The following is an 11985-nucleotide window of genomic DNA, read 5'->3' as shown; positions in this document are numbered from 1 at the left end:
TTAATCGCCGAACAAAATTTGACAATGGCAGGAATAGCTACAGAATTGGTGATGACAAGATTGTTTGTTAGAACGAGGAAGGAGAAGAAACGGGGACATCACGCAAATTATGGAAGAATAAGACGAATCCAGATTTATATAAAAATTTCGTAATACTACTTTTCGATCTCATGCTTGAGAAGCTGGTGCGTATGAATGAAATGTGAAACTATTTCCTAATATAAAGCTTTTTGCTTGTGCTAGGCAAATAGGCATATGATATTGTTACTTATTGGATTATATTCTGTCGTGTTATAAAAATGGCCATTTGTGCCAAAAGTGTCTCCAATATTTGGTGCGTTACAAAATTGCTACCATATTAGAAAGGCTTATTTTGTTTTATCCAGCAGACAGTGACAAACTAGATGTAATTTGGTATTATTTGTATTAACAACTTTTTAGTATTGGATAACGACTTTTCGAGTTTTCATGTAGCAAAACGTTTGTCGAACCTTGATGAGGTAATAGATTTTTTCGCAGAAAGGAAAGCACGCCATGTAAAGCTGTAGCAAGATTAGAGAGAAAATTCTAGGAGCTAAGGTTTGAAGAAATGTGTAATTTCTTGCTTATCTCTTGTCAGTATTGGCTTTATATATCCTATATTTAATTTTGTCACACAAAACAGCAAATTATAAGCTATAAGGCAATAAAGAGTTCAGATTTTCTGAAGAGTCCTTGTTTTCTCGATTACAAATAATCCCATCCGCCATTAATTGTGAGATTTTTTTAAGGAGGGGCAGGCTGTCAAACCGGCCGACTGGGAGCAGGAGAGGCACCAGAGGACATTTAAATTTCCACTCTTCTGAATATAGTTTCGACGTGCGGTAGAAAAAGGCTTTCTGAAGAGGCGTGGCACTGCACTTTGGCATACATTAAGACCAAATAATGTCCTCGAATACTTATGTTTTATGTTTCAGACTTTTCAGAAAGATGTGCGCTACAAGATGAACATATTTTGAAAATTCGATTTTTTAAAATATTGACCCGGTTCGCAAGTATCGTAGATCCGGGGCTGATGCGCAGAGCAGTCAGAGTTACAGTGGGTAGTCTCCACGTGACCCGTGTTTACATTCAGTGATTTTGCTGTTTCCCCTTCGTTTACTCTCACGTCAAATGAAAACAAAACGGATATCTGTGACCGGGAGCTGTCAAGTGAGTTAAAACACATTCACATAATTACGGGAGGCCGAAATATGTCATTAGTTTCAGATTTTATTTTATCTCCACCTTTCTGACAGTCAAGCATTAATCGCCTTCCGGAACAATGAAGTTATTTTTGTCTGTTTGCTAAAGAAATTAGGGTTTTGTTAACCTTTCCCGCAGAGGCAATCAATGTATTTGAAACGAAGTTTTTAATTCCACAGTAGTGGCTCGTTTCAACTGTTCGCTGCATTTCAAGTGCACGTTTTCATTTTCTAGCACGGATGCCATTATGCCGTAATAAAGACCCAAACATGATACAATACAGTACTGGTGCTCCAAGAAAATTTACACCCCGAAAACCACACGAAAAAGCTTAATATCAGGTCGAGGTTTATTTCATTGGGAATCTGGACTTACGAATTTGACCTTTAAGTATGCACTTTAAATGTGCATATTTTAATATTGTTCACGGAATTCCGATGCTCGTGCAGTATCCTCTGATGTCTTGTTTCTTTTATGACATAATGTATGATCTTTCAATGTTTTACACGTACGCACATACAGGGGCTTCCTACGGCGTGATAGCTATCCAAGCGCGGTATCGCCTGTTATCTGCGCTGTCTGGCAACTGCTGAAACGAACCTATTTCTAACAGGTCGCGGGAAAATATTGCGAATGGTGGTTTGAAAAGCGTTACTTTCAAAGTAAATATCCTTTTACGTAAGTTGAGCTATGTGCAAGAATGTACCATGAATTTATTAAATCACGGAGCGTTTGACTCTCATTTAAAAATCAACTCTTTGATGACGAGCCAGTCAGAAGAATTTTGAACCCTGAAGATAAGACATTTATGTCATTAAAAATTTTACTGGCACATTTGTATGATATATCGTAAAGACGCGCAAACAGATGAACAATATATGTGAAAGCTTAGCTTTTCTTGTAGCAACACTATCTATAGTAATTTAAACTGTTAGCTTTCCCTGTCTGTGTGTTCGTGCTACTTGAGTGATGTTGCTCTTGGCTGACTACATCACCTGTCCTATGTTGCTCTTGGTTGACATCACCTGTCCTATGGTCTGAATATCCGCTGTCATCGGCTGGCGAGATCACGTGACATGAGCTGTGACTGGCTTACAAAAGCGCATCGAAATCTCGATTTCAATGATTCGGAAAGTAACATGCGGCGTTTGGTGGAATTCCAATGTGTGCTGTCGTAATACGAAAATACGCAGCGTACATGTTGCTGCACATCAAAGATATTTCCAAATAGTGTCGTTTCCCATGAGTTTCGTTTTCTAAAGTGCCTCGAAATTGTATGCCCATGTATAAAACTATAACCATTCAAACGATTGATAAGGGAAAATATACTGTCACCCAGGAGAAAGTGTATTTTTAACCGGGAAATCCAGGAATTTTTTTCCTTGTCCATGTATACGCACTGATTAAATTCGTTTAGAAGACAAAGTTTAGTGCGTAGCCTCGCCTTGAAATGAAACGTACTTTTTTAAAAAGGGATAAAAAGTAGCACGATGGTCGGGTTAGGAACTACAGAGCGGTCACACACACCAGCGGGTGTTTAAAGGAAATAGGAAGCCCGGGATCACAGGTGGTGGACAAGCTCGTGATTGTTTCACGATTTTAATTTCACTCAAAACAGACTTTGTTATAAACTTCCGTTCGGACATTCGCCCTCTTACTGATGCAACATAAAAAATTTCACTTTAACTGAATTGCATAAACACGAAATAGAATCATACTTTGCATCCGCAACCAAAACATTGATAGCAGGCACAGTGAATAATCAATCATAAACAATCGTTCTTGTTTAACCGCATCTCAAAAGGCTAGTAACGCTATACACTTCCAACACAAAGTTACACAGCCACATAATACCACAAGTTCATCAAAAAAAAAGAAAGATCTTAAAGATTAGTAAAACTGAACTTCCCACATAAAGGTCCACAGTGAACATGCTTATACTAAACATGCAAAGTAGGAGTAGGCAAAATGCAACAGGGAATAACAATATTAATGTGCTAATAGTAAACTGCAGGAGCGTCTACAGAAAGGTCCCAGAACTGCCCTCATTGAACGTTCACAACGCTCATGTAGTACTAGGAACAGAAAGTTGGCTGAAACAAGACGTAAGACTAAACTCACATTGGAATGTATACCGCAGAGACAGGCTGGACAGTGAAGGGGGAGGCGTGTTTATAGCGATAAGATGTGCAATTGTATCGAAGGAAATTGACGGAGAACCGAAATGTGAAATAATTTGCGTGAAAGTCACGGTTAAAGCAGGCTCAGACATGGTAATTGGATGTCTCTATAGGCCCCCTGGCTCAGCAGCTGTTGTGGCTGAGCACCTGAAGGATAATTTGGAAAATATTTCGAGTAGGTTTCCCCACCATGTTATAGTTCTGGGTGGAGATTTTAATTTGCCGGATATAGACTGGGAGACTCAGACGTTCATAACGGGTGGCAGGGACAAAGAATCCAGTGAAATTTTTTTAAGTGCTTTATCTGAAAACTACCTTGAGCAGTTAAACAGAGAACAGACTCCTGGCGATAACGTATTAGACCTTCTGGTGACAAACAGACCCGAACTATTTGAAAATGTTAACGCAGAACAGGGAATCAGCGATCATACAGCGGTTACGGCATCGATGATTTCAGCCGTAAATAGGAATATTAAAAAGGGTAGGAAGATTTTTCTGTTTAGAAAAAGTGACAAAAAGCAGATTTCAGAGTACCTGTTGGCTCAACACAAAAGTTTTGTCTCAAGTGCAGATAGTGTTGAGGATCAGTGGACAAAGTTCAAAACCATTGTACATAATGCGTTAGATGAGTATTTGCCAAGCAAGATTGTAAGAGATGGAAAAGAGCCACCGTGGTACAACAACCGAGTTAGAAAACTGCTGCGGAAGCAAAGGGAACTTCACAGCAAACATAAACATAGCCAAAGACTTGCAGACAAACAAAAATTACGCGAAGCGAAATGTAGTGTGAGGAGGGCTATGCGAGAGGCGTTCAATGAATTCGAAATTAAAGTTCTATGTACTGACTTGGCAGAAAATCCTAAGAAATTTTGGTCTTATGTCAAAGCGGTAGGTGGATCAAAACAAAATGTCCAGACACTCTGTGACCAAAATGGTACTGAAACAGAGGATGACAGACTAAAGGCCGAAATAGTAGATGTCTTTTTCCAAAGCTGTTTCACAGAGGAAGACTGCACTGTAGTTCCTTCTCTAGATTGTCACACAGATGACAAATTGGTAGATATGGAAATAGAGGACAGAGCGATAGAGAAACAATTAAAATCGCTCAAAAGGGGAAAGGCCGCTGGACCTGATGGGATACCAGTTCAATTTTACAGAGTACGCGAAGGAACTTGCCCCCCTTCTTGCAACGGTGTACCGTAGGTCTCTAGAAGAGCGTAGCTTTCCAAAGGATTGGAAAAGGGCACAGGTCATCCCTGTTTTCAAGAAGGGACGTCGAACAGATGTGCAGAACTATAGACCTATATCTCTAACGTCGATCAGTTGTAGAATTTTGGAACATGTATTGTGTTCGAGTATAATGACTTTTCTGGAGACTAGAACTCTACTCTGTAGGAATCAGCATGGGTTTCGAAAAAGACGATCGTGTGTAACCCAGCTCGCGCTATTCGTCCACGAGACTCAGAGGGCCATAGACACGGGTTCACAGGTAGATGCCGTGTTTCTTGACTTCCGCAAGGCGTTCGATACAGTTCCCCACAGTCGTTTAATGAATAAAGTAAGAGCATATGGACTACCAGACCAGCTGTGTGATTGGATTGAAGAGTTCCTAGATAACAGAACGCAGCATGTCGTTCTCAATGGAGAGAAGTCTTCCGAAGTAAAAGTGATTTCAGGTGTGCCGCAGGGGAGTGTCATAGGACCGTTGCTATTCACAATATACATAAATGACCTTGTGGATGACATCGGAAGTTCACTGAGGCTTTTTGCAGATGATGCTGTGGTGTATCGAGAGGTTGTAACAATGGAAAATTGTACTGAAATGCAGGAGGATCTGCAGCGATTGACGCATGGTGCAGGGAATGGCAATTGAATCTCAATGTAGACAAGTGTAATGTGCTGCGAATACACAGAAAGATAGATCCTTTACCATTTAGCTACAAAATAGGTCAGCAACTGGAAGCAGTTAATACCATAAATTATCTGGGAGTACGCATTAGGAGTGATTTAAAATGGAATGATCATATAATGTTGATCGTCGGTAAAGCAGATGCCAGACTGAGATTCATTGGAAGAATCCTAAGGAAATGCAATCCGAAAACAAAGGAAGTAGGTTACAGTACGCTTGTTCGCCCACTGCTTGAATACTGCTCAGCAGTGTGGGATCCGTACCAGATAGGTTTGATAGAAGAGATAGAGAAGATCCAACGGAGAGCAGCGCGCTTCGTTACAGGATCATTTAGTAATCGCGAAAGCGTTACGGAGATGACAGATAAATTCCAGTGGAAGACTCTGCGGGAGAGACGCTCAGTAGCTCGGTACGGGCTTTTGTTAAAGTTTCGAGAACATACCTTCACCGAAGAGTCGAGTAGTATATTGCTACCTCCTACGTATATCTCGCGAAGAGACCGTGAGGATAAAATCAGAGGGATTAGAGCCCACACAGAAGCATACCGACAATCCTCCTTTCCACGAACGATACGAGACTGGAATAGAAGGGAGAGCCGATAGAGGTACTCAAGGTACCCTCCGCCGCACACCGTCAGGTGGCTTGCGGAGTATGGATGTAGATGTAGATGTAGATGAAAGTGGGCCAACCAAGGTCGCAAAACTAGAACACAGGAACAATGAGTTGCACATACACAAATGATTAACACAAGTGTTGAATGAGAATGGCAAGTAATAACTTGTAAAATGACTTACAGAAACGCTAATATTGACAAAGTGGCCTCACCTAACTTTAGAGAACATCGTGAAAGCCCACAGCAGTATTCGGAAGCAATACCGCTGCGGCAGGCAGGCAGTCCGAGCCTTCACTCCCCACGGCTTCTGCAAGGGCCCACTAGCAGGCGGTGTATGTCTATATATATATAGCCCGACCAGCCTCACAGTGAGCTGTCCTGACGAGAATCCAAAACCCCACCGACGCCACGAAACGAGCAGACTCAACAAATGGCCTGCAGCACAAATAGACTGCAACGAAAACAAGGTCAAATCACAGCCACACTCGAATATATAGTAAGCGTGCCCCCATGTTCTTGTGGAGCAATACTCTAAAGGACCCGTCTCCGACTAAATTAGCTGGAAACTTAAGAGATCACTTCCAGTTGCCTTGAGGCACTTTCAGCATCAAATACACACACCAAATCCTGCCGTGACAAATAATTAAACCATTAACTGTACGGCTGTCGGGCGCCTACACAACGGCAACCAGTCCCCAAGCGGCCACTATGGCCTAAAACAATACTTGCATGAAAACCACTTAAAACACTCACTCCACAGACGATGAGAAGCGAAATGAGGAACATCAGCCTCCTTAAAACAGCCACTGTGGAACCAAGTTGAGAACCATCTCCGGCAGCTACCCATGCCACAATAAGTTTCAACAACCGCCATAGTTAAAGACAGAATAAGTTGGAGCTTGCAAGTTACGAGCTGGGAAGCTGTTCGGCGTGAGACGACGAATCCACAAAAAACTCGCACGTCGAGGCGCCCAGTGATCGCCACCGTACATCCGGCGCGACAAAAGACGAGCGCGGCGAGGCCCGTGCACCACGGTTAAGCCGTCGCCACACGGACCGTGCTGTCGAACGTGAACGTTGAGCGTGCCGAGTTCAACGCGCTGCTGAACGCTCAGGAACGATGCGACTTGTGCACACGGTACGTGGGCCCCAACGTGGTACATGCGATCGCAACGCACTCCAGCGGCAGTCGATGGATGTTTCTAGTTCGTAAATCACACTGTTTACTCAGCGGGCGCGCGTAAAATTCCCACGTTAGCTCTATTAAAACGCACGTTTTCTCCATCGTCCACGAAAAGGGAAGTACCATGTCCAATCAATAAGGACACAGGCTTAGGAAAGTTGCATTACAAACAGTGCGGTACAAATTTGGGATCCATCTCCGCATAAGATAAACATTCCCACATTTTAGTACAACCCCAAGGTCAGTCTTACTTAATCACGGTTCCTACCCAGTAGCGAAAGCTTTGCAACATGTGAATTACGAAGTGGAAAAGAAAAAGATGCAAAATATCTTTATACAAGTAGCGCAAGCTGTCTTGTAGATTAAGCCAATCGAACAGTCACCCCTCAGAAAAAGGTGAACTTGTATTTACATAACATCAAATATTATAGTATATACTTAAATGAAGCTAATAATAAAGTATCAGAACCTAATAAAAACGCGAATGTTAGGAAATAAAATTTAGAAATGTCAAGACGCGGCCCAACCAACAAACAATACTAGACAATGACGCTGCTCTTTGCGCTAGACCCACAACAGATCCATAGTAGGCAATGATAGTATGTTACCCCTTGCAGAAAACCTTATCGTAGATATGTTACTAATTAAAATTTAATTATATCAAATTTAACCAAGAATAATGCGTTCTGGGTGGATCTTGAGTGTGTCGCTGCCTTCAAATAGCCTACTCTCATAAGACGCAAGTTACAATAATTATTTTGCCACGAATATGTTTCTCATTATTTTATTGGAACGAACCACACAGTCAACAACGGGTTTTCCAGTGATTCTCGATTTGCTGGTGCTCACAAACGGCATATATACATGTAAGCTTGAAATGAATGCCAATATGGCGCCTCACAACTCTGTAATGAATGGACACGGCGTGCGTGTGACGTAGGTGGCGTTGTGTCATCTCATTGGTCAACGCTCAGAATATCTGACATGCCAGATACTGCTCCGCACGTTCGGAAATACTCCAGAACGTGCTATTCCACGCTATGACGTCAGAAACTCGGCACGCCCAACGTTGGGATCCACGGTCCGTGTGCCGACGGCTTTAGGGACGCCGGCTGGCTTGCAACGCGAGCTGGCTCGACCAGCGCCGACCGGAGACTCTTCCGTCACACGGGATATCGACATCGGCGATGGAAGGACGCCACGGCCCACAAACAGTAGACGGGTAGGATTGACAGCAGCGAGAGGAGGCGTGAAGTGCGGCAGTCTCTGGGAAACGTTCTGCAGACGGCCTCAGACTGCAACGGACTCACCGTGTGTCGTCGTCGTTTCTGTTCCCCTAGCGCTGTGATTTGATCGGGATTGCCACAAAATCGTCGTTGTTTGTCGCCCTGTTCATTTTTCTTGTCGATTGTGATTACGTGAATTGAATCGTTGCGATTACGATGCTGCTTCACAAGGAATTGAAAAATACTTGAAAGAAAACTAGTGCAATATTTTTTAATGAAATATACCAAACACATTTGCAATTAATGAAAAATGATTTCGTCTTTCGAAAGGAAATGAAAGAACCAGCCAACTCCCTGTGCGGGTACTACAGATCCCATAATACAAAAACATAGGGCTAATAATTTATTTTTTATTAAAAATTACGTAATTTCTTGTTTAACATAAATTCAGGATTGATTCATTTATCAAAAATACTCGGTGTTAACGATGAATAAAAACAAAATCTGTAAACTGTTTTCAGGGGAATGTTCGATAACTCATTCAAGAAAATCGCGTGAGAAACTTGGATAAATTCGAATAAATACCTACTTATTTACAAACTGACGATGAAGTGGCACCTCGGTAAAGCTAACAAAATTCACTTCTGAGTGTCTCGTGCAGTAAATTATCCGAAGCATGTTTTGCTGTAGGAATACACCTATAAGTAGGATAATTCGCTTCATTCCGTAAAAAATACTAAAACAGTTTATTAGATAGTAACGTAAAGTATAACAACGTTCATCCTTTTTAACAAGAAAGGTGTTTGTCCTTCCCTACTTTCAAACATGAGTTCTGAACACTGAAGACGGCTTGTTGACTGGAACTGCTATCTGAAGATTCGTCGAATTCGTGTCGGTTAATGACGACGAATCTAAAATGAAATTCATAAATTGCGACTTAAAGGCGCGAATCAGCAGCAGTGAGTGAGACGTGAGGAGAGTCGGCGACGGCCTGGAGGGCAGCGGTGTCCAGCCTGGAGTCCAGCAGGAGGAGGGAGGGAGGGACTCGTCCTGCGGGCCACCCTCTGTGTACGGGGGCGTCTCACGAGTCTGCTAAACTCCGACGAAAGAGCGCAACATTTTTTATTGCTCTTTCGTAAGTGTGATTATTCCAAAGGTGGCGTTGAAGAATTTCAACGGTGCACATCGTACAGTTCACAGAATTGGTCAGTGTACCGAATGCGACTGAAAATGGAGAGAAAGTTTCGTGCTGTTGTTAAACTTTTTCTTTCATTAGGAGGGTTGGGCTGCCGCACAACTCAAAACAGAATTGGATCGAGTTCCCGCGCAGTGTGCAGCATCACTGAACACACGGTAATGCAGGGGCGCCGAATAAAAGTTGGACTGCCGAGACGTGTGTGTGTGTAATGTGCTACACGGGTTATGGGGTATTTGAGAGTTTTCGGGAATTTGTATTGAATGATGGTCATTTTACGCGCTTGACATGCTTCTTTTCCTCTTTAGTATCAGTATTGTTCTATAGAAACGGAAATAAAATTTGAATAATCTGAAAGTCCTACTGTCGTAATGCTAATTGACCTCTTGTTTTGGAGTTTCCGGTTCGGAAAACGGGTTGCAAATGAGTAGTACCATACTGTACAAATTCATCTATAAAAACTCCTGAAAAGTGGTTTCAGAGTGTTCCAGAGATCAGTAAAATGTGGTTTTCACTGTACCGGCAAATTGCCACCACGTTAACGCAAGAGTTCCCTAATTTAATGAAAAACGTTTTGCACTGTGAAGTTTACATCGATACACGGCAGAGATAAACTTTACCACATTTGCGAGCAAGAACAGCGTCATTCCACGAAATTAAACTCCTAGCGAAAATTGTCGTTTTTCCGACTACACCTCACAAGGGAACCTCCCCATCGCACCCCCCTTAGATTTAGTTATAATTTGGCACAGTGGATAGGCCTTGACAAACTGAACACAGATCAATCGAGAAAACAGGAAGAAGTTTTGTTGAACTATGAAAAAATAAGCAAAATGTACAAACTGAGTAGTTCATGGGCAACATAGGTAACATCAAGGATGATCTGAGCTCAAGAGCGCCGTGGCCACTTCGTCAGCTGGTAAGGTTACGGCCACTGATTTCGGACTTCCCAGGCAATAATACTCACCCGTTACTTGGAAAAGGGCAAAAACAGAACTGGACTCTATTATTCTTCATTGTTGGATCGTTAGAAATTTGCATTGGCACGTCCTATTACCAGTTCTGTAACTTGAAACTGCCTTGCTGGGAACAAATTTTCATTGAGGAAGTGATAGCTGCAGTCAACAAGTATTTTTCACAGTTTGACATGACCTATTTTTGTGATGGATGAGAAAGGTGGAAGATTGCTGGACCAAGCTTATATGCTTCAAAGGTGACTGTCGAGAGGTTAGTTGAGTTGTTTACGACAAAAAGTTTTTCTCGCCTTATTTTACCAGACTTCTTGAATGACCCTCATAGGAGGTGCTCGTTAAGTGAAGTGTGACTGTTCTTTCTTCATCGCTATAATACAGGGTGGCGCTGAGAAAGGTAACCTGTTTAAGTGTGAGGGAAATGAAGTGAAATTACAGAAGCGAGGAACTAAAACAAAAATCACACGTCGTTAGATCCGGCCTACGTGGTGGCCATGAATGTTTGCTGACAGCTAGGTCCTCAGTGAAGACATCGTGGACTCGTTCCAGCGATACCTTAGACGTGTGGCATGTTGTCCCATCATGCTATAAGCAGCAGTATTGTCTTCCATGTTCAGTGAGCTGAGCACAGAATGTATCAAACGTTTGTTGAGGGTCGTGTCAAAAAAACAGTCCAGTAATGCGCGTTCCTGTTACACGGCGCCAAGTGCAGACGTTTTCATCGTGGAGTGGTTGCTGACAAACTATATTGGGGTTCTCTGTTGCCCAGTACCTCGTGTTCTGTGAATTCAAGTGACGAGAAAGGTGAAACCATGCTTACAGTCACTCGTGATATAATGGAAAGGGTATAACAAACCATCGTCGATGTTACTGAAAAGCCGCCTTCAGTAACGTAAACGTTTGACTAACATCCTCCACTAATTGTTGCACAACCGACACACGATACGGCTTCAGATTAAAGCTCTTCAATGTCTGGCAGGAACTCCTACTCAAGTGCACCTTTTGCAACAATTTACATGTAGACCTCTTTGGGCTCTGAACAATTACTCAGCAAGTGTCTGCGGTAACTTCTGCGTGTGCCAACTGAAGGAATTCTCCGTCGTTCTACGTCTTGTACATTCTGTGTTTTTTTACAGGCTCTGTATTTCTCTCTCTGCTGGCAGTCGTCTGTCCAGGTACTTGACTCGAAAATTTCGCCAGTTGCTTAACCGAACCTGTCTTCACATATGATTCCACAATTTAATTTATTTCTTCTATAGTGTCATTTTGCAGACCGAAAAGCTCGTCCAACTTCAATCATGAAATAAATTGCAATGCTGACAGAATAATTCTAGCAATTGATGATTTGATTATAACAGACGTAAACATTACAATAGTTATTCTTCCACCTTTTCCGTTATGTCATTTCTTTCCCGCGTAGTGTAAGCCGTACCACCAAGAGCAAAGTGGCACATTCAGAGAATATACGCTAATGAACAGTGTTT

This window comes from Schistocerca americana, chromosome 11 (genome assembly GCF_021461395.2).
Source record: "Schistocerca americana isolate TAMUIC-IGC-003095 chromosome 11, iqSchAmer2.1, whole genome shotgun sequence".
Taxonomy (NCBI): domain Eukaryota; kingdom Metazoa; phylum Arthropoda; class Insecta; order Orthoptera; family Acrididae; genus Schistocerca; species Schistocerca americana.
This window is presented reverse-complemented; position numbering follows the sequence as displayed.